Source organism: Symsagittifera roscoffensis, chromosome 2 (assembly GCF_963678635.1).
Source record: "Symsagittifera roscoffensis chromosome 2, txSymRosc1.1, whole genome shotgun sequence".
NCBI classification, from domain to species: Eukaryota; Metazoa; Xenacoelomorpha; order Acoela; family Convolutidae; genus Symsagittifera; species Symsagittifera roscoffensis.
Genome location: NC_087063.1, coordinates 6,010,181 through 6,032,155, shown reverse-complemented (window position 1 = coordinate 6,032,155; position 21,975 = coordinate 6,010,181).

The window sequence follows — 21,975 nt, the reverse complement described above, 5'->3', positions numbered from 1 at the left end:
GATATTTAAAGAGCTTTAAGTTCATCTTTTAAGAGTCGATGAACGTAGTTCAGACTCTTATATAGGTCGCGATGATTTTTTCAGGAAAAATCTTCAAATTTGTTCAGGCTCAAATTTACTTCTTCGCGGTTTGACTTCTGATTTCTTTTTTTTCCAGCTCTTTTCATTTGTTAAAAGGAAGGCAAACTCCACTATTCAACAGCAAAAGTTTAAAGGTCACGAGAAACGTAATCGACTTCTAATTTCGAAAGTGTATTCTTACCTATTGCTCCAGTTTTCTGAAATTGGTCCTATTTTTTTATCGAAAAGTGCTAGTTTTAAATTGTTCAAGCAATTCAAAGAGCCTTAAGAGCTGTTTTTTTCACGAAATTCGAAGAAAGTTTAAAAAACAGTCAGCAGTTACTATTTACTTGCGTTCATTGATTCTCCTCCAGGTGTTTGCTGGCTACGTTTTTTTTTGAATTTCAAAAACTGAGGTTGTTTCAGAAAACAAGTCAGTGTTTTTTCTGTTTACTTGCGTTCATTGAATCTTTTCCAACTGTCTGTTGGCTATGTTTTAAGATTATGCGGCCTGTCCAAACGGTAGACCAATTGTTATTGTTGTACACCTCCATACCGCCATGCACGTCATAGTTCAGACCCAGTTTGCTGGTTGCCAATGGCTTGCCTGACACGTCTTCTCCTTTCTTGTCCTTCTCCTTTCTGTAGAGACAATCCAACCGTTCAGCCGTATGACGCTTTTTAGTCAGATAGTTCAACCTCTCGTCGGGGGTCGGGCTGTGCCACTCTACCAGAACGTGAGGAACCAATGTTCCTCTCGGATTCGCGTACTAAACAAATGGTTTTGTTGAGAACGGCGCAGCGAACGGTATACCTTCACGGAAAGCACAGACGTGATTGTTTCATCGCGGGGAGTGATCAGTTTTTTATACTGATTTGGCCTATTGACGAATGAATGTAAAAATCGACGAAAAAATCGGTCGCTAAACAACTACACCTTCGCCCCATTTTCCATGAATTCACGTTCTTCACGCTAAATCTCGTTTTAAAACATTTTTGTGTCAACGTTCACGTTTTTCCGTGAAGCACCGAAGCCTGGATCTGGTGTAGTTTCCCGGTTTTCAAGAAAATGGCTACCCTGCACTTTTTGTGACATAGTAGGAATAAAGCTAACTTACATATTGAATATAGCAATTGGAGAGGTGCTTTGTAGGTGCTCCTGCTTTGTAGGCACTGAAGTGTTTATAGGCAACCTTCTGGATATGGGAAATCCAGTACACCACATCAGCACGGGCAATTGAGTTGGCGATTGGACGGTTGTTTAGGGGTAGTTTTCCCCCTCGAGCAAGACGCCCATCTCCAAACACCCCATACGTCGATGGGAGGTATTGACAATTTAACTGCGAAACTTCTGCTGAGGGTAGCGAGGATCCGGACACGCCGGAAAGCTCTGCTTCTTCCTCATCGTCGGGTATTTCGGCCATTACAAAACTGAAACAGAAAAGAAACTTGAGGCTCGGTTTGAAAATTAAGTTTCTTATCTTAACAAAAATGTTGACAGAATAGGCATAAATAGGAATTTGATTTCGTTTAGAGGAACGTTAACAGGTAAAAATGATTCGTGGAATGTGTGTTCTGGAATTGGAGGTAGATTTTTTTGTCGGCGACGATATGTCTGCAACGATTTTTTCGTCTGCAACGATATGTGATGTCCTGGTGTTATGAAATCAGACCTGGTGTTATGAAAACAACTACCCGGCAACGAGAATGCGATACATTGATTGGGAATGCTGTTGTACTAAGAATGTGTTTGCCCCAACGATATGCGATGACCTGATGTTATGAATTCAGACCTGGTGTTATGAAATCAACTACCCGGCAACGAGAATGCGATACATCGAAACAAAGAAATTGAAAGACATTGAATTGAAAAAAAGAAATTGAAAGCAGTAAATTATCGAAACACTAAATCAAATCAGTCGCCAAATCAGTCGTAAAATCAGTCTCCAGCAGATTCGCCTGCATCCATAGCCACCAAAACGGAGGCAGACAAACTTCTCCTGACCGCTGCCGCTGCCTTGTCCTTTGTCTCTACGGCTAATTGCACCTTCCACGACGTGGTAGGATAGCCACCACTTTCACCCGTGGCACTTATATTTCTCCCAAAGTCCAGACAAAGGTGAATATAATAATACACAAGCTCCAGGTGGACTTTATCGACTTGTTTATCATTGTACGATTCTTGACCGGCATCTCCTCTTCTTAACAGCCGCATTTCACTGGATATGGCATTGATGTCTCCACTGACGCGTAACATCACCGGTGCCCACTCTGGATAGAAATTCCATTCAGGTAGAGATGTTGGAGCATCTGGTAGTGGTATATTGACATCCTCCTCCTCCGCTACACTCTGTACCTGTGGGCAATATGTTAACAGCTTCTCACGATTGAACAGTAGGTCAGGATTTGTTTCCAGATTTTTCCAGCCACAGATTTTTCTTGCCGACATTGCGTTTAAGGTGCGTGAAATACGACCACGGATACGTGTACATGAGGAGTTTTTCTTCTCTGTATGGTAATCCGACAAGAACTGGTAATCCAACGGATCGACTGCAGCCGCCCTACGGTCAATTATAGACATGAGGCACACCACGGTGTGAAGCGAAGTTTGAGGCGGAATATCCCGGAAAATATCCATCAGACATTCCGTGAACCCAGCGTCTTGAACAACGACTGAAACAACGAACAGATATTAGAAATTAGTAGCCGAAATGGCTATACAGCATATCTATACACCCATATATCTTTGTTAGGGTTGTCCACTCAGGGACGGATTCAGGGGCGGATTCGTTTCCCTAACCGAAATACAATGCCGAATGCCTACACCCAACACATCACAGTATCAATCATGCCTACACCCAACCGAATATACCATGCCTACATATCTACCTTGCCTATATAAGGCCGTGTAGCATGGTACATATAGGGGGGGGGGGGGGGGGGCATTGGTATTTGCTTAAAATTCGAAAAAAAAATCCCTGCTGCGCCAAAAATAAACTATGAATTACCTGGAGTAGAGGACATTTAAGCTTGGGGTTGGTGAAGGTCGACTAAATGCAGACACCATGGGAGAACATTTCTTATTACTGCCGGTGCTACTTGTAGTTTCTGCTTCTTACATTTCGTCGGCACTGGTGACCGTCTCCTTTTCTGCCCTGCCCCTGATCCACTTGCAGTTGAAGTGCTCTTCGTGTTTTCGTTGTCGGCTGTCAACTTATCCAGTGTCAACGTCACGTTAGCGGTTTTCAACTTCGTGTTTACGTCTTTCAACTTCTCGTTATCGGCTGTCAACTTCTTGTTATCGGCTGTCAACTTCTTGTTTATCGTTTTTCTCCTTCTCCTTAGCGGCTGTCAACTTCTTGTTATCGTCTTTCAACTTCTCGTTATCGGCTGTCAACTTCTTGTTATCGTCTTTCAACTTCTCGTTATCGTCTTTCAACTTCTCGTTATCGTCTTTCAACTTCTCGTTATCGGCTGTCAACTTCTTTTTATCGTCTTTCAACTTCTCGTTATCGGCTGTCAACTTCTCGTTATCGTCTTTCAACTTCTGCAAGTTCGGGTCTGGCTGGCTGATCTCAATCGCTGCGTCTGGCTCAGGCACTTCGTCGTCATCTTCCTCCTCCTCAGACGTTTCTCCTAAAAAAAGGGTGCAATTATCTAACGGCGGTGTAGCGTGGAAACTTGCGACTACGACTATTTCACCATATTTCGCCTATTTGATCAAATTATTAGAAAAATTATTCAACAAAAATAATCCGAAAAAAACCGAAGTGGTGCAATAGTACTTTTTCGTAAACTAACGTTTTCAACGGGTTTTACCGATATTTGCCTATTTAAGCGACTATTTCAGGTAGGCCTAAATTTGCCGCATAGACTATTTGAAGACGTTCCTGACTCCTGAGTGCAACACGAATCCGAAAATTTAAAATGTGAAAATGCAGAAAATGTCGTACCTCTCTCAACATTAGTTGGATATAAGTTTTTTTATGTAAGTATTTGCAGTCTGGTAGTTCACCAGGGGAGTTCACCAGCTAACTTACATATTGAATATAGCAATTGGAGAGGTGCTTTGTAGGTGCTCCTGCTTTGTAGGCACTGAAGTGTGTATAGGCAACCTTCTGGATATGGGAAATCCAGTACACCACATCAGCACGGGCAGTTGAGTTGGCGATTGGACGGTTGTTTAGGGGTAGTTTTCCCCCTCGAGCAAGACGCCCATCTCCAAACACCCCATACGTTGATGGGAGGTATTGACAATTTAACTGCGAAACTTCTGCTGAGGGTAGCGAGGATCCGGACCCGCCGGAAAGCTCTGCTTCTTCCTCATCGTCGGGTATTTCGGCCATTACAAAACTGAAACAGAAAAGAAACTTGAGGCTCGGTTTGAAAATTAAGTTTCTTATCTTAACAAAAATGTTGACAGAATAGGCATAAATAGGAATTTGATTTTGTTTAGAGGCACGTTAACAGGTAAAGTTGATTCGTGGAATGTGTGTTCTGGAATTGGAGGTAGGTTTTTTTGTCTGCGACGATATGTCTGCAACGATTTTTTTGTCTGCAACGATATGTGATGTCCTGATGTTATGAAATCAGACCTGTTGTTATGAAAACAACTACCCTGCAACGAGAATGCGATACATCGAAAAAAGAAATTGAAAGACATTGAATTGAAAAAAAGAAATTGAAAGCAGTAAATTATCGAAACACTAAATCAAATCAGTCGTAAAATCAGTCTCAAGCAGATTCGCCTGCATCCATAGCCACAAAAACGGAGGCAGACAAACTTCTGCTGACCGCTGCCGCTGCCTTGTTCTTTGTCTACGGTTAATTGCAAATGGGAATGCTGTTGTACTAAGAATGTGTTTGCCCCAACGATATGTGATGACCTGATGTTATGAAATCAGACCTGGTGTTATGAAATCAACTACCCGGCAACGAGAATGCGATACATCGAAAAAAGAAATTGAAAGACATTGAATTGAAAAAAAGAAATTGAAAGCAGTAAATTATCGAAACACTAAATCAAATCAGTCGCCAAATCAGTCGTAAAATCAGTCTCAAGCAGATTCGCCTGCATCCATAGCCACAAAAACGGAGGCAGACAAACTTCTGCTGACCGCTGCCGCTGCCTTGTTTTTTGTCTACGGTTAATTGCACCTTCCACGACGTGGTAGGCTAGCCACCACTTTCACCCGTGGCACTTATCTTTCTCCCAAAGTCCAGACAAAGGTGAATATAATAATACACAAGCTGCAGGTGGACTTTATCGACTTGTTTATCATTGTACGATTCTTGACCGGCATCTCCTCTTTTTAACAGCCGCATTTCACTGGATATGGCATTGATGTCTCCACTGACGCGTAACATCACCCGTGCCCACTCTGGATAGAAATTCCATTCAGGTAGAGATGTTGGAGCATCTGGTAGTGGTATATTGACATCCTCCTCCTCCGCTACACTCTGTACCTGCTGGCAATATGTTAACAGCTTCTCACGATTGAACAGTAGGTCAGGATTGTTTCCAGATTTTTCCAGCCACAGTTCTGTTCTTCTGTTCCTCTGCTCTTGCCGACATTGCGTTTAAGGTGCGTGAAATACGACCACGGATACGTGTACATGAGGAGTTTTTCTTCTCTGTATGGTAATCCGACAAGAACTGGTAATCCAACGGATCGACTGCAGCCGCCCTACGGTCAATTATAGACATGAGGCACACCACGGTGTGAAGCGAAGTTTGAGGCGGAATATCCCGGAAAATATCCATCAGACATTCCGTGAACCCAGCGTCTTGAACAACGACTGAAACAACGAACAGATATTAGAAATTAGTAGCCGAAATGGCTATACAGCATATCTATACACCCATATATCTTTGTTAGGGTTGTCCACTCAGGGACGGATTCAGGGGCGGATTCGTTTCCCTAACCGAAATACAATGCCGAATGCCTACACCCAACACATCACAGTATCAATCATGCCTACACCCAACCGAATATACCATGCCTACATATCTACCTTGCCTATATAAGGCCGTGTAGCATGGTACATATAGGGGGGGGGCATTGGTATTTGCTTAAAATTCGAAAAAAAAATCCCCTGCTGCGCCAAAAATAAACTATGAATTACCTGGAGTAGAGGACATTTAAGCTTGGGGTTGGTGAAGGTCGACTAAATGCAGACACCATGGGAGAACATTTCTTATTACTGCCGGTGCTACTTGTAGTTTCTGCTTCTTACTCTTCGTCGGCACTGGTGACCGTCTCCTTTTCTGCCCTGCCCCTGATCCACTTGCAGTTGAAGTGTTCTTCGTGTTTTCGTTGTCGGCTGTCAACTTATCCAGTGTCAACGTCACGTTAGCGGTTTTCAACTTCGTGTTATCGTCTTTCAACTTCTCGTTATCGGCTGTCAATTTCTTGTTATCGGCTGTCAACTTCTTGTTTATCGTTTTTCTCCTTCTCCTTAGCGGCTGTCAACTTCTTGTTATCGTCTTTCAACTTCTCGTTATCGGCTGTCAACTTCTTGTTATCGTCTTTCAACTTCTCGTTATCGTCTTTCAACTTCTCGTTATCGTCTTTCAACTTCTCGTTATCGGCTGTCAACTTCTTTTTATCGTCTTTCAACTTCTCGTTATCGGCTGTCAACTTCTCGTTATCGTCTTTCAACTTCTGCAATTTCTTGTCTGGCTGGCTGATCTCAATCGCTGGGTCTGGCTCAGGCACTTCGTCGTCATCTTCCTCCTCCTCAGACGTTTCTCCTAAAAAAAAGGTGCAATTATCTAACGGCGGTGTAGCGTGGAAAATGAGTGACATTATTAACTATTTTCGGAAATAATATTTCATCATCACTTGCGACTACGACTATTTCACCATATTTCGCCTATTTGATCAAATTATTAGAAAAATTATTCAACAAAAATAATCCGAAAAAAACCGAAGTGGTGCAATAGTACTTTTTCGTAAACTAACGTTTTCAACGGGTTTTACCGATATTTGCCTATTTAAGCGACTATTTCAGGTAGGCCTAAATTTGCCGCATAGACTATTTGAAGACGTTCCTGACTCCTGAGTGCAACACGAATCCGAAAATTTAAAATGTGAAAATGCAGAAAATGTCGTACCTCTCTCAACATTAGTTGGATATAAGTTTTTTTATGTAAGTATTTGCAGTCTGGTAGTTCACCAGGGGAGTTCACCAGCTAACTTACATATTGAATATAGCAATTGGAGAGGTGCTTTGTAGGTGCTCCTGCTTTGTAGGCACTGAAGTGTGTATAGGCAACCTTCTGGATATGGGAAATCCAGTACACCACATCAGCACGGGCAGTTGAGTTGGCGATTGGACGGTTGTTTAGGGGTAGTTTTCCCCCTCGAGCAAGACGCCCATCTCCAAACACCCCATACGTTGATGGGAGGTATTGACAATTTAACTGCGAAACTTCTGCTGAGGGTAGCGAGGATCCGGACCCGCCGGAAAGCTCTGCTTCTTCCTCATCGTCGGGTATTTCGGCCATTACAAAACTGAAACAGAAAAGAAACTTGAGGCTCGGTTTGAAAATTAAGTTTCTTATCTTAACAAAAATGTTGACAGAATAGGCATAAATAGGAATTTGATTTTGTTTAGAGGAACGTTAACAGGTAAAGTTGATTCGTGGAATGTGTGTTCTGGAATTGGAGGTAGGTTTTTTCGTCTGCGACGATATGTCTGCAACGATTTTTTCGTCTGCAACGATATGTGATGTCCTGATGTTATGAAATCAGACCTGTTGTTATGAAAACAACTACCCGGCAACGAGAATGCGATACATTGATTGGGAATGCTGTTGTACTAAGAATGTGTTTGCCCCAACGATATGTGATGACCTGATGTTATGAAATCAGACCTGGTGTTATGAAATCAACTACCCGGCAACGAGAATGCGATACATCGAAAAAAGAAATTGAAAGACAATGAATTGAAAAAAAGAAATTGAAAGCAGTAAATTATCGAAACACTAAATCAAATCAGTCGCCAAATCAGTCGTAAAATCAGTCTCAAGCAGATTCGCCTGCAACCATAGCCACCAAAACGGAGGCAGACAAACTTCTCCTGACAGCTGCTGCTGCCTTGTTCTTTGTCTCTACGGCTAATTGCACCTTCCACGACGTGGTAGGCTAGCCACCACTTTCACCCGTGGCACGTATCTTTCTCCCAAAGTCCAGACAAAGGTGAATATAATAATACACAAGCTGCAGGTGGACTTTATCGACTTGTTTATCATTGTACGATTCTTGACCGGCATCTCCTCTTCTTAACAGCCGCATTTCACTGGATATGGCATTGATGTCTCCACTGACGCGTAACATCACCCGTGCCCACTCTGGATAGAAATTCCATTCAGGTAGAGATGTTGGAGCATCTGGTAGTGGTATATTGACATCCTCCTCCTCCGCTACACTCTGTACCTGTGGGCAATATGTTAACAGCTTCTCACGATTGAACAGTAGGTCAGGATTTGTTTCCAGATTTTTCTTGCCGACATTGCGTTTAAGGTGCGTGAAATACGACCACGGATACGTGTACATGAAACTTGAGAAGTTTTTCTTCTCTGTATGGTAATCCGACAAGAACTGGTAATCCAACGGATCGACTGCAGCCGCCCTACGGTCAATTATAGGCATGAGGCACACCACGGTGTGAAGCGAAGTTTGAGGCGGAATATCCCGGAAAATATCCAGACATTCCGTGAACCCAGCGTCTTGAACAACGACTGAAACAACGAACAGATATTAGAAATTAGTAGCCGAAATGGCTATACAGCATATCTATACACCCAAATATCTTTGTTAGGGTTGTCCACTCAGGGACGGATTCAGGGGCGGATTCATTTCCCTAACCGAAATACAATGCCGAATGCCTACACCCAACACATCACAGTATCAATCATGCCTACACCCAACCGAATATACCATGCCTACATATCTACCTTGCCTATATAAGGCCGTGTAGCATGGTACATATAGGGGGGGGGGGGGCATTGGTATTTGCTTAAAATTCGAAAAAAAATCCCCTGCTGCGCCAAAAATAAACTATGAATTACCTGGAGTAGAGGACATTTGAGCTTGGGGTTGGTGAAGGTCGACTAAATGCAGACACCATGGGAGAACATTTCTTATTACTGCCGGTGCTACTTGTGGTTTCTGCTTCTTACTCTTCGTCGGCACTGGTGACCGTCTCCTTTTCTGCCCTGCCCCTGATCCACTTGCAGTTGAAGTGTTCTTCGTGTTTTCGTTGTCGGCTGTCAACTTATCCAGTGTCAACGTCACGTTAGCGGTTTTCAACTTCGTTTTATCGTTTTTCAACTTCTCGTTATCGGCTGTCAACTTCTTGTTATCGGCTGTCAACTTCTTGTTTATCGTTTTTCTCCTTCTCCTTAGCGGCTGTCAAATTCTTGTTATCGTCTTTCAACTTCTCGTTATCGGCTGTCAACTTCTTGTTATCGTCTTTCAACTTCTCGTTATCGTCTTTCAACTTCTCGTTATCGTCTTTCAACTTCTCGTTATCGGCTGTCAACTTCTTTTTATCGTCTTTCAACTTCTCGTTATCGGCTGTCAACTTCTCGTTATCGTCTTTCAACTTCTGCAAGTTGGGGTCTGGCTGGCTGATCTCAATCGCTGCGTCTGGCTCAGGCACTTCGTCGTCATCTTCCTCCTCCTCAGACGTTTCTCCTAAAAAAGGGTGCAATTATCTAACGGCGGTGTAGCGTGGAAAATGAGAGTGACATTATTAACTATTTTCGGAAATAATATTTCATCATCACCTGCGACTACGACTATTTCACCATATTTCGCCTATTTGATCAAATTATTAGAAAAATTATTCAACAAAAATAATCCGAAAAAACGAAGTGGTGCAATAGTACTTTTTCGTAAACTACCGTTTTCAACGGGTTTTACCGATATTTGCCTATTTAAGCGACTATTTCAGGTAGGCCTAAATTTGCCGCATAGACTATTTGAAGACGTTCCTGACTCCTGAGTGCAACACGAATCCGAAAATTTAAAATGTGAAAATGCAGAAAATGTACCTCTCTCAACATTAGTTGGATATAAGTTTTTTAATGTAAGTATTTGCAGTCTGGTAGTTCACCAGTGGAGTTCACCAGCTAACTTACATATTGAATATAGCAATTGGAGAGGTGCTTTGTAGGTGCTCTTGCTTTGTAGGCACTGAAGTGTGTATAGGCAACCTTCTGAATATGGGAAATCCAGTACACCACATCAGCACGGGCAATTGAGTTGGCGATTGGACGGTTGTTTAGGGGTAGTTTTCCCCCTCGAGCAAGACGCCCATCTCCAAACACCCCATACGTCGATGGGATGTATTGACAATTTAACTGCGAAACTTCTGCTGAGGGTAGCGAGGATCCGGACCCGCCGGAAAAGTCTGCTTCTTCCTCATCGTCGGGTATTTCGGCCATTACAAAACTGAAACAGAAAAGAAACTTGAGGCTCGGTTTGAAAATTAAGTTTCTTATCTTAACAAAAATGTTGACAGAATAGGCATAAATAGGAATTTGATTTTGTTTAGAGGAAAGTTAACAGGTAAAGTTGATTCGTGGAATGTGTGTTCTGGAATTGGAGGTAGGTTTTTTCGTCTGCGACGATATGTCTGCAACGATGTTTTCGTCTGCAACGATATGTGATGTCCTGATGTTATGAAATCAGACCTGGTGTTATGAAAACAACTACCCGGCAACGAGAATGCGATACATTGATTGGGAATGCTGTTGTACTAAGAATGTGTTTGCCCCAACGATATGTGATGACCTGATGTTATGAAATCAGACCTGGTGTTATGAAATCAACTACCCGGCAACGAGAATGCGATACATCGAAAAAAAAATTGAAAGACATTGAATTGAAAAAAAGAAATTGAAAGCAGTGAATTATCGAAACACTAAATCAAATCAGTCGTAAAATCAGTCTCCAGCAGATTCGCCTGCATCCATAGCCACCAAAACGGAGGCAGACAAACTTCTCCTGACCGCTGCTGCTGCCTTGTTCTTTGTCTCTACGGCTAATTGCACCTTCCACGACGTGGTAGGCTAGCCACCACTTTCACCCGTGGCACGTATCTTTCTCCCAAAGTCCAGACAAAGGTGAATATAATAATACACAAGCTGCAGGTGGACTTTATCGACTTGTTTATCATTGTACGATTCTTGACCGGCATCTCCTCTTCTTAACAGCCGCATTTCACTGGATATGGCATTGATGTCTCCACTGACGCGTAACATCACCCGTGCCCACTCTGGATAGAAATTCCATTCAGGTAGAGATGTTGGAGCATCTGGTAGTGGTATATTGACATCCTCCTCCTCCGCTACACTCTGTACCTTCTGGCAATATGTTAACAGCTTCTCACGATTGAACAATAGGTCAGGATTTGTTTCCAGATTTTTCCAGCCACAGTTCTGTTATTCTGATCCTCTGCTCTTGCCGACATTGCGTTTAAGGTGCGTGAAATACGACCACGGATACCTGTACATGAAACTTGAGGAGTTTTTCTTCTCTGTATGGTAATCCGACAAGAACTGGTAATCCAACGGATCGACTGCAGCCGCCCTACGGTCAATTATAGACATGAGGCACACCACGGTGTGAAGCGAAGTTTGAGGCGGAATATCCCGGAAAATATCCATCAGACATTCCGTGAACCCAGCGTCTTGAACAACGACTGAAACAACGAACAGATATTAGAAATTAGTAGCCGAAATGGCTATACAGCATATCTATACACCCATATATCTTTGTTAGGGTTGTCCACTCAGGGACGGATTCAGGGGCGGATTCATTTCCCTAACCGAAATACAATGCCGAATGCCTACACCCAACACATCACAGTATCAATCATGCCTACACCCAACCGAATATACCATGCCTACATATCTACCTTGCCTATATAAGGCCGTGTAGCATGGTACATATAGGGGGGGGGGCATTGGTATTTGCTTAAAATTCGAAAAAAATCCCCTGCTGCGCCAAAAATAAACTATGAATTACCTGGAGTAGAGGACATTTGAGCTTGGGGTTGGTGAAGGTCGACTAAATGCAGACACCATGGGAGAACATTTCCTATTACTGCCGGTGCTACTTGTAGTTTCTGCTTCTTACTCTTCGTCGGCACTGGTGACCGTCTCCTTTTCTGCCCTGCCCCTGATGCACTTGCAGTTGAAGTGTTCTTCGTGTTTTCGTTGTCGGCTGTCAACTTATCCAGTGTAAACGTCACGTTAGCGGTTTTCAACTTCGTGTTATCGTCTTTCAACTTCTCGTTATCGGCTGTCAACTTCTTGTTATCGGCTGTCAACTTCTTGTTTATCGTTTTTCTCCTTCTCCTTAGCGGCTGTCAACTTCTTGTTATCGTCTTTCAACTTCTCGTTATCGGCTGTCAACTTCTTGTTATCGTCTTTCAACTTCTCGTTATCGTCTTTCAACTTCTCGTTATCGTCTTTCAACTTCTCGTTATCGGCTGTCAACTTCTTTTTATCGTCTTTCAACTTCTCGTTATCGTCTTTCAACTTCTGCAAGTTCGGGTCTGGCTGGCTGATCTCAATCGCTGCGTCTGGCTCAGGCACTTCGTCGTCATCTTCCTCCTCCTAAGACGTTTCTCCTAAAAAAAGGGTGCAATTATCTAACGGCGGTGTAGCGTGGAAAATGAGAGTGACATTATTAACTATTTTCGGAAATAATATTTCATCATCACTTGCGACTACGACTATTTCACCATATTTCGCCTATTTGATCAAATTATTAGAAAAATTATTCAACAAAAATAATCCGAAAAAAACCGAAGTGGTGCAATAGTACTTTTTCGTAAACTAACGTTTTCAACGGGTTTTACCGATATTTGCCTATTTAAGCGAATATTTCAGGTAGGTCTAAATTTGCCGCATAGACTATTTGAAGACGTTCCTGACTCCTGAGTGCAACACAAATCCGAAAATTTAAAATGTGAAAATGCAGAAAATGTCGTACCTCTCTCAACATTATTTGGATATAAGTTTTTTTATGTAAGTATTTGCAGTCTGGTAGTTCACCAGTGGAGTTCACCAGCTAAGTAACATATTGAATATAGCAATTGGAGAGGTTCTTTGTAGGTGCTCCTGCTTTGTAGGCACTGAAGTGTGTATAGGCAACCTTCTGGATATGGGAAATTTAGTACACCACATCAGCACGGGCAATTGAGTTGGCGATTGGACGGTTGTTTAGGGGTAGTTTTCCCCCTCGAGCAAGACGCCCATCTCCAAACACCCCATACGTCGATGGGAGGTATTGACAATTTAACTGCGAAACTTCTGCTGAGGGTAGCGAGGATCCGGACCCGCCGGAAAGCTCTGCTTCTGCCTCATCGTCGGGTATTTCGGCCATTACAAAACTGAAACAGAAAAGAAACTTGAGGCTCGGTTTGAAAATTAAGTTTCTTATCTTAACAAAAATGTTGACAGAATAGGCATAAATAGGAATTTGATTTTGTTTAGAGGAACGTTAACAGGTAAAGTTAATTCGTGGAATGTGTGTTCTGGAATTGGAGGTAGGTTTTTTCGTCTGCGACGATATGTCTGCAACGATTTTTTCGTCTGCAACGATATCTGATGTCCTGATGTTATGAAATCAGACCTGGTGTTATGAAAACAACTACCCGGCAACGAGAATGCGATACATTGATTGGGAATGCTGTTGTACTAAGAATGTGTTTGCCCCAACGATATGTGATGACCTGATGTTATGAAATCAGACCTGGTGTTATGAAATCAACTACCCGGCAACGAGAATGCGATACATCGAAAAAAGAAATTGAAAGACATTGAATTGAAAAAAAGAAATTGAAAGCAGTAAATTATCGAAACACGAAATCAAATCAGTCGCCAAATCAGTCGTAAAATCAGTCTCCAGCAGATTCGTCTGCATCCATAGCCACCAAAACGGAGGCAGACAAACTTCTCCTGACCGCTGCCGCTGCCTTGTTCTTTGTCTCTACGGCTAATTACACCTTCCACGACGTCGTAGTCTAGCCACCACTTTCACCCGTGGCACTTATATTTCTCCCAAAGTCCAGACAAAGGTGAATATAATAATACACAAGCTGCAGGTGGACTTTATCGACTTGTTTATCATTGTACGATTCTTGACCGGCATCTCCTCTTCTTAACAGCCGCATTTCACTGGATATGGCATTTGGCATTGATGTCTCCACTGACGCGTAACATCACCCGTGCCCACTCTGGATAGAAATTCCATTCACGTAGAGATTTTGGAGCATCTGGTAGTGGTATATTGACATCCTCCTCCTCCGCTACACTATGTACCTGCTGGCAATATGTTAACAGCTTCTCACGATTGAACAGTAGGTCAGGATTTGTTTCCAGATTTTTCCAGCCACAGTTCTGTTATTCTGTTCCTCTGCTCTTGCCGACATTGTGTTTAAGGTGCGTGAAATACGACCACGGATACGTGTACATGAAACTTGAGGAGTTTTTCTTCTCTGTATGGTAATCCGACAAGAACTGGTAATCCAACGGATCGACTGCAGCCGCCCTACGGTCAATTATAGACATGAGGCACACCACGGTGTGAAGCGAAGTTTGAGGCGGAATATCCCGGAAAATATCCATCAGACATTCCGTGAACCCAGCGTCTTGAACAACGACTGAAACAACGAACAGATATTAGAAATTAGTAGCCGAAATGGCTATACAGCATATCTATACACCCATATATCTTTGTTAGGGTTGTCCACTCAGGGACGGATTCAGGGGCGGATTCATTTCCCTAACCGAAATACAATGCCGAATGCCTACACCCAACACATCAGAGTATCAATCATGCCTACACCCAACCGAATATACCATGCCTACATATCTACCTTGCCTATATAAGGGCGTGTAGCATGGTACATATAGGGGGATGGGCGCCAAAAATAAACTATGAATTACCTGGAGTAGAGGACATTTAAGCTTGGGGTTGGTGAAGGTCGACTAAATGCAGACACCATGGGAGAACATTTCTTATTACTGCCGGTGCTACTTGTAGTTTCTGCATCTTACTCTTCGTCGGCACTGGTGACCGTCTCCTTTTCTGCCCTGCCCCTGATCCACTTGCAGTTGAAGTGTTCGGCTGTCAACTTATCCATTGTCAACGTCACGTTAGCGGTTTTCAACTTCGTGTTATCGTCTTTCAACTTCTCGTTATCGGCTGTCAACTTCTTGTTATCGGCTGTCAACTTCTTGTTATCGTTTTTCTCCTTCTCCTTAGCGGCTGTCAACTTCTTGTTATCGTCTTTCAACTTCTCGTTATCGGCTGTCAACTTCTTGTTATCGTCTTTCAACTTCTCGTTATCGTCTTTCAACTTCTGCAAATTCGGGTCTGGCTGGCTGATCTCAATCGCTGCGTCTGGCTCAGGCACTTCGTCGTCATCTTCCTCCTCCTCAGACGTTTCTCCTAAAAAAAGGGTGCAATTATCTATCGGCGGTGTAGCGTGGAAAATGAGAGTGACATTATTAACTATTTTCGGAAATAATATTTCATCATCACTTGCGACTACGACTATTTCACCATATTTCGCCTATTTGATCAAATTATTAGAAAAATTATTCAACAAAAATAATCCGAAAAAAAACCGAAGTGGTGCAATAGTACTTTTTCGTAAACTAACGTTTTCAACGGGTTTTACCGATATTTGCCTATTTAAGCGACTATTTCAGGCAGGCCTAAATTTGCCGCATAGACTATTTGAAGACGTTCCTGACTCCTGAGTGCAACACGAATCCGAAAATTTAAATTGTGAAAATGCAGAAAATGTCGTACCTCTCTCAAAATTAGTTGGATATAAGTTTTTTTATGTAAGTATTTGCAGTCTGGTAGTTCACCAGTGGAATTCTCTCCAGCCGCCGCTGCGTTTTCCTGCTTTTATCCACCAAAGCGGATTTTCATTAATCTGTCTCAACAGAAATCTCATTAAAAACTGTCATTTCACACTTTTACCTTAAACTTTAAATTCGCATTTTGTAAAAGCATTTTTTAGGAATACCTATTTTAAGTAATAGCCTTCAAATATTGTGAAAAGGTTTCATGAATAAAGAAAAAGCTTTCACTTTATGTGAATAGATCCACTATGTTTAAAAATAATAATGTGTACAGAAACCTTTCACTTTGTGATTTACTTGTAGGAACAAAATATGTAAGATAATAAAACGACTTGGAATTATCTTCAAAAACAAGTGTTGTCGTTGTTTACATTTGCGATCAGCTTATTGTGTTATTACGAACCTTCTCGTTTTTTTTAACCTAAGGCACAAATAAAAGTGTTCATTAAGTAAAAGTGTCGCTTAGTTGGAAATTTCACTGTAGCATTGGAAATTGCATAGCATTTGTTCTCTGCTTTTCGTGTGGCTTGTGTTTGGCGTATATTAAGCTTCCCTGACTGAGCGGTTAGTTCGTGAGACTAGTAATCTCTAGGTCCGAGGTTTGAATCTCAGAAGTAACCAAATTTTTGCTAATTTGAGGCTTATTTCTAATTTTTATTATTGAACTTTATAGAGCTGCTTTTTGTCGTTTTCTGGCAAGTGTTTGCGAAGCGAAGCTTCGCCTCTTTGTAGAAGGATTGTCCGTCAAACATTTACTGACGTATCTCTTGTGGAAAGAATGGGCCATCAGTTTGTACGCCTCTTAAGCAACTCGACACCTGTTCAGCAGCGCTAATGCCGATTGTGCATCAAATATGACTGCTGTCAGTAATGTCATTGCTTTTTGGGAATGGTTCAATGTGCTATTGAACATAGTTTTTTCTTGCGAGAACCAGTTTTGTTGGATTTGTTCTTCACAACCGCGCTGCTGGTTGATTTGATGTTAGCCCAGCCCCATGGAAGACATTTTCAATAACCTCCAACACTTAATGAATTTTTCAATAGACTTTGCTGCTGTAAAAAATAAATTTAACCTATTGTACAAACTACTGTTAAGTTCTAAATGGTACATCAAGCCACTCAGACTTCCTCCACTAGGGGCTATGCATGTACACAGAATCTAGTCCTGATCTCTGGCATGTTCACTATGGGATTGCTGGTCCATAGAAGTGTCTCTACGTCACCGAATCCAGTTGGAATAGTTCTATTGAATCCACGAACGCATACTGCAGCAAGCACAGCGTCGTAAGGTGTGAAATCCTTAAAAGCTGCAATTACTGTAATCGAACCTGTTCCTATTGCTGCTGCCTGTGCAATTGCTACAGACGAGCGTGAGGACAAATTCCAATAAGCAGTCCCATTTCAACGCCACTTACGGTCGTAGTGGTCCAAAATAGACGAGTTTTACCGAAACGTATGAAGTTCGTAATAGACATCATATTGTCTAGATCGAGTGCGTTGATCCTGTGAGCCGGATTTTCCTCGGGGTTCCATGCCCTGGGACAAATCGTCATACCTAACGTTCCGCAGTGGAACGCGTCAATGTCATTGAGTACTTTACCTAATGCGGTAGGTATCTCAAAGGCTTTGGGAAGGGCCAATCTCTGGGCGGGTCGTTGTCCTGAAATGGACGAGTACACGCTATCGAGTCTAGCCTTCAGCAAATAAGTACATACTTGTCGAAATTGCTCCTCTTATCAAATTGCCTGGTTCATAACCAGCCATCTCAAACGCTGTTGTAGTTAGCGCTGCGTAAAGCGTATTAAAATACGCGTGATAACTATTTCTGGCAATAGTCAAATAGGAAACTGATCCTCACGGATTCGGACCGATAACCATGCTTGCAACTCTGTCCAATGTTCCAGTTGTTATCTTGTTACCTAAATTTTTACTGATCAGTAAAAGCTAAAATATCCTTTTGTAAATTTTTTTAATAGCATTTAAGATAAATTTCTATTGAATATGCAACTGTATGCTTAATTATGAAAGATAAACACATAATTTTGAATCCAAGTATTTGTAACTATTTGTCAAAATAATTGTCTACACAAGGACTTTTGAGGTGTTTGGTTCTTTGTGACGAACTTGATTTTGTTCCACTCGACTACAGGCGACGATTTTGGCTTAACTTTTTCAGTATATATTTTTTCGGTATATAACTTTTCCATTTCTCTATCAAAGTTTTTTCTCTAAAATACTGAAAAAGTTTCAGGGTTTTAGTTTTCCTAAAAAAATAATAATTGCAAAGATAAAAGAATCTTTTTTTTTTCAAAAATGAAAAATCTTACCTTTAATTGTTCACTAAATCAACCATTGCAAAATTGATCCGATGGTTGTTCTTCTTGCTTTTTATCAAGCTTCTCGACTTCTTGATTGTCTGACCAGTAGCCTAAATCATTTCATGCTTCGTTAAATGTTGAAGCGTTGGAGAAAAATTTTAAATTTCGATAAAACTTCGGGTATTAGTATCCATACAATCGTCAACGTTAGGATTTCGAAAACTCATTTCGGTTAATTTTAATTGAAAAAAACTAGTAAAATTGATTTTTCAGTAAAGCTAAATTTATTCGAACAGTTATTTTGAGTATTCTAGAAGTTTGTATCTGCCAGTTGAACTGCTAAAGAAAAAATTTTCGAAAATTATTCGTAAATCAAAGTTCGTTTTCAAGTTTTCATATTTTGAACGTAAGATGTGAAAAGTTTCTTTTTATGCCCCAATGTTTCAATTTGAGTTGTTTTTGAGTTTTTTACACAAACTAGGACGTTATTTAATTTTCCGATTTTTTTTTATCAACTCCTGTTTTTTTAAGTTGTATTTATTTTCTTAATTATTAACGCTTTATCAAATATTGGGAGGGAGAGTGAACAGCGAACAACAGGTATATATGTGTATGAAAGTTCCGGAACAATCTGGAGTAATTAAGGACCATTTGAAACATTCTAGATCAATCTAGAACAATCTAAATCAATCTAAAATTTCGGTGTGCGCCTAATCTCCGTTAACGTCGAATGTTTGAATTTAACGAGAGAATTTATCGGCAAAAACTTCTCGTCCTTTCGGTCGGGTATAACATCATAACTTCAATAATATTCACAGTTTCAATAACAAATTGGCGCAAGCTAGCCACAAGAACCGGTCGGTAATGTTCTTGAGACAAATTGCTCTTTTTAGCGGTCAGCCTTAATCAAGGCTGAACCGAATTAGAATCAAAAACAGTGCAGTCTTAGGATACGTGCGAGTGGATAATGTCCACGTGGAGTGTCAGGCTCTATGACCCAAACCAAGTCGCCGGCTTTCAACTTAATGTCTGACTGGTTGTGCCACTTTGCCCTCCTATAGAGGGAAGGAACGTCTTCACGCATCCACCGTGTCCATATTGCGTTAGCGTATGATTGCGCTCTGGCGAACCGCTTCTTATGGTCGAAGTTTTCTTCGAAACTTAGCGACGGAAAACTCGCTGCGTGTTGACCAAGGATAAAATGATTCGGGGTCAACGCCTCTAGATCTAGCGGATTGGAACTAACGGCTGTTACCGGTCTAGCGTTAAGTCATTGCTCAACAAGGCACAGCGTGGTTCTTAGAATCTCCTCAGTTACTCTCCTGTTGCCTAGGATGTCATACAAAACGCGCTTGACACTCCGAACTAATCGCTCCCAGGAGCCACCATGGTGCGGTGCGCTGGGTGGATTGAATTTCCACTTGATCCCTTTCTGAACAAAAACAGCGGGTGCGAGCTTGTTCTAACTCTCAACGCAAGCTAAGAGCTCTTTTTGAGCGCCAACAAAGTTCGCGCCGTTGTCGGACTTGATGGTAGTCGGAGTACCGCGACGTGCAATAAACCTCTCCACGCCCATCACACAAGAGCTTGTGTCGAGCGAGGGGACCACTTCAATGTGCACCGCTCTAGTGGTGAGACAGGTGAACAAAAAACCCTACCTGTTTTCCGTACTTCTCCGGATTGGAACTAGGAACGGCCCAAAGTAGTCGACACCTGTGTTAGAGAAAGGAGGTTGCTTGTAACCCAGCCTTTCAACGGGCAGATCAGCCATCATATGAGTTACAGTTTTCGGCACACAACGCAAGTATTTTCAATGTTTCGCAGCAACCATCGCAAATTTAACAACGTTTTTCAAATTAACCACCGCATGCATGTAACCAAGCCTTGATTGAAATTCCTAACGTGCAAGTTTTTAACCAATAACCGAACAACCGCGTGACGTGCATCAAGTATAATCGGATGCTTGCTATCGAAATCGGAATTAACCAAGCGGCTGATGCGCCCAGTCGAGCGAAGGATGCCAGCTGGTCCAATGAACGGCGAATACTTGGCGATCCGACTATTCTTCGTGATAACTTTACCGGATCTTAGTAGTTTTAGCTCACTAGGGAATGTTTCACCCAGGGACAGGTAAATGAGCTTCTGTTCAGCAATATCCATTTCACACGGGTCTATAATTTCTAATATACTCGACCTGAAATGTTTATGGGATGGCAGCCATCTTAACAAAAATGCTACTGTCAGTTTGTATTTTACAAATGAATTGAATCTCTCCCATTTTTCGAATGGAAGATTTTTCTGTCAAACATCGACGACGAAATTTGATGAATCTTTCAGACAAATGTCGATATCACATGAAGGTCCTTTGAGTCTTATTTTATCAATAACCCTTGTATCGGGCTTGTACGGTCAATCAGTCGTCCTCAGTATACTAGGGCCATTAATCCAGCTGCTTTCCTTGAGGGCTTCCGAAGAAATCCCTCGTGTACCGGTATCAGCTGGGTTATCACCGCTAAGTATGTGATGCCACTGATCAGTGGTGGTAGACTCCAGAATATCACCAGTGCGATTCCAACAAAAAGGGGTAGTTTATTACAGGAGTTAAAGCCACTGAAGAACAGTGGTACTATCTGTCCACATGAAAATATCCGTGACTTTGAAAGTAAGACCCTTCAAAATTTCTTCTTTTAAGCGGGTTGCAAGAAGAGCCGCTTGAAGCTCTAACTTTGGAATAGATAGCGCTTTCATAGGCGCAACGCGGGCTTTGCCAAACACAAAGGCTAATTCGGTCTAATGCGAGCTAGCAAGTCGCACACGAAGGAAAGCGACGGCACAGAAAACATCCTGCGAACTATCACCGAACATGGAAGTTCTATTCGGTCGAAAGGGTCAGTGAAATAGCTGCGAGGTATTGTCAGAGAACCTGACAAATGAAGACATGAGCGCCTCTCTAGGAACTGCTTTTTGATTTCCTCTGGCAGATCGTCGTCCCATTTTTGACCGCTGATTCGCCAGATATCTTTTAATAGAAGGTGAGCCTTCACGGTATACGGAGCCACTAACCCGATTGGGTCAAAAACAGAGGAAACAAAACTCAACACGGTACGCCGAGTGATTGCGTTGTCTAGTGGACGATCAACCCCTCTACTAACGACTAAGGTATCTTTTACGTGATCCCACTTAACACCGAGAAGATGCGACGGCTGGTCTGGACTCGCACAAATATCTTTAACAGAGGAATCGGACTCACGGTTGTCCGGATCAAGAGCGGTTGTTAAGTCGGGCACGTTGCTGACAAATTTTGTCAGATGAAACCCACATAGTTTAAGCAACGAGACAAATCCCTACCTAATTTCAAGGCGTCATCCCTGTTTTGAAAAGAATCCAGATAATCATCCATATAAATATTCTGGACAACAGCCGAAGCAGCTTCGGGGTACTCAGCTTGATTATCCGATGCAGTCTTCTGCAACGCAAAATTCGCACAAGTCGGCGAGTCACGAGCACCAAAAATGTGACGCGTATATTGGTGAACTAGCACACTTCATGTGGGGTCCTCCCGCCACAAAAAACGAAGAGAAGGTTGATCTTCCTCGCGGACTCCAACCTGTAAAAACATCCCTTCACTGTCAACTGAAACGGCGTATTTATGCTGACGGAATCTTAAAAGTACAAAAATGAGGTTTTGAAGGAGAT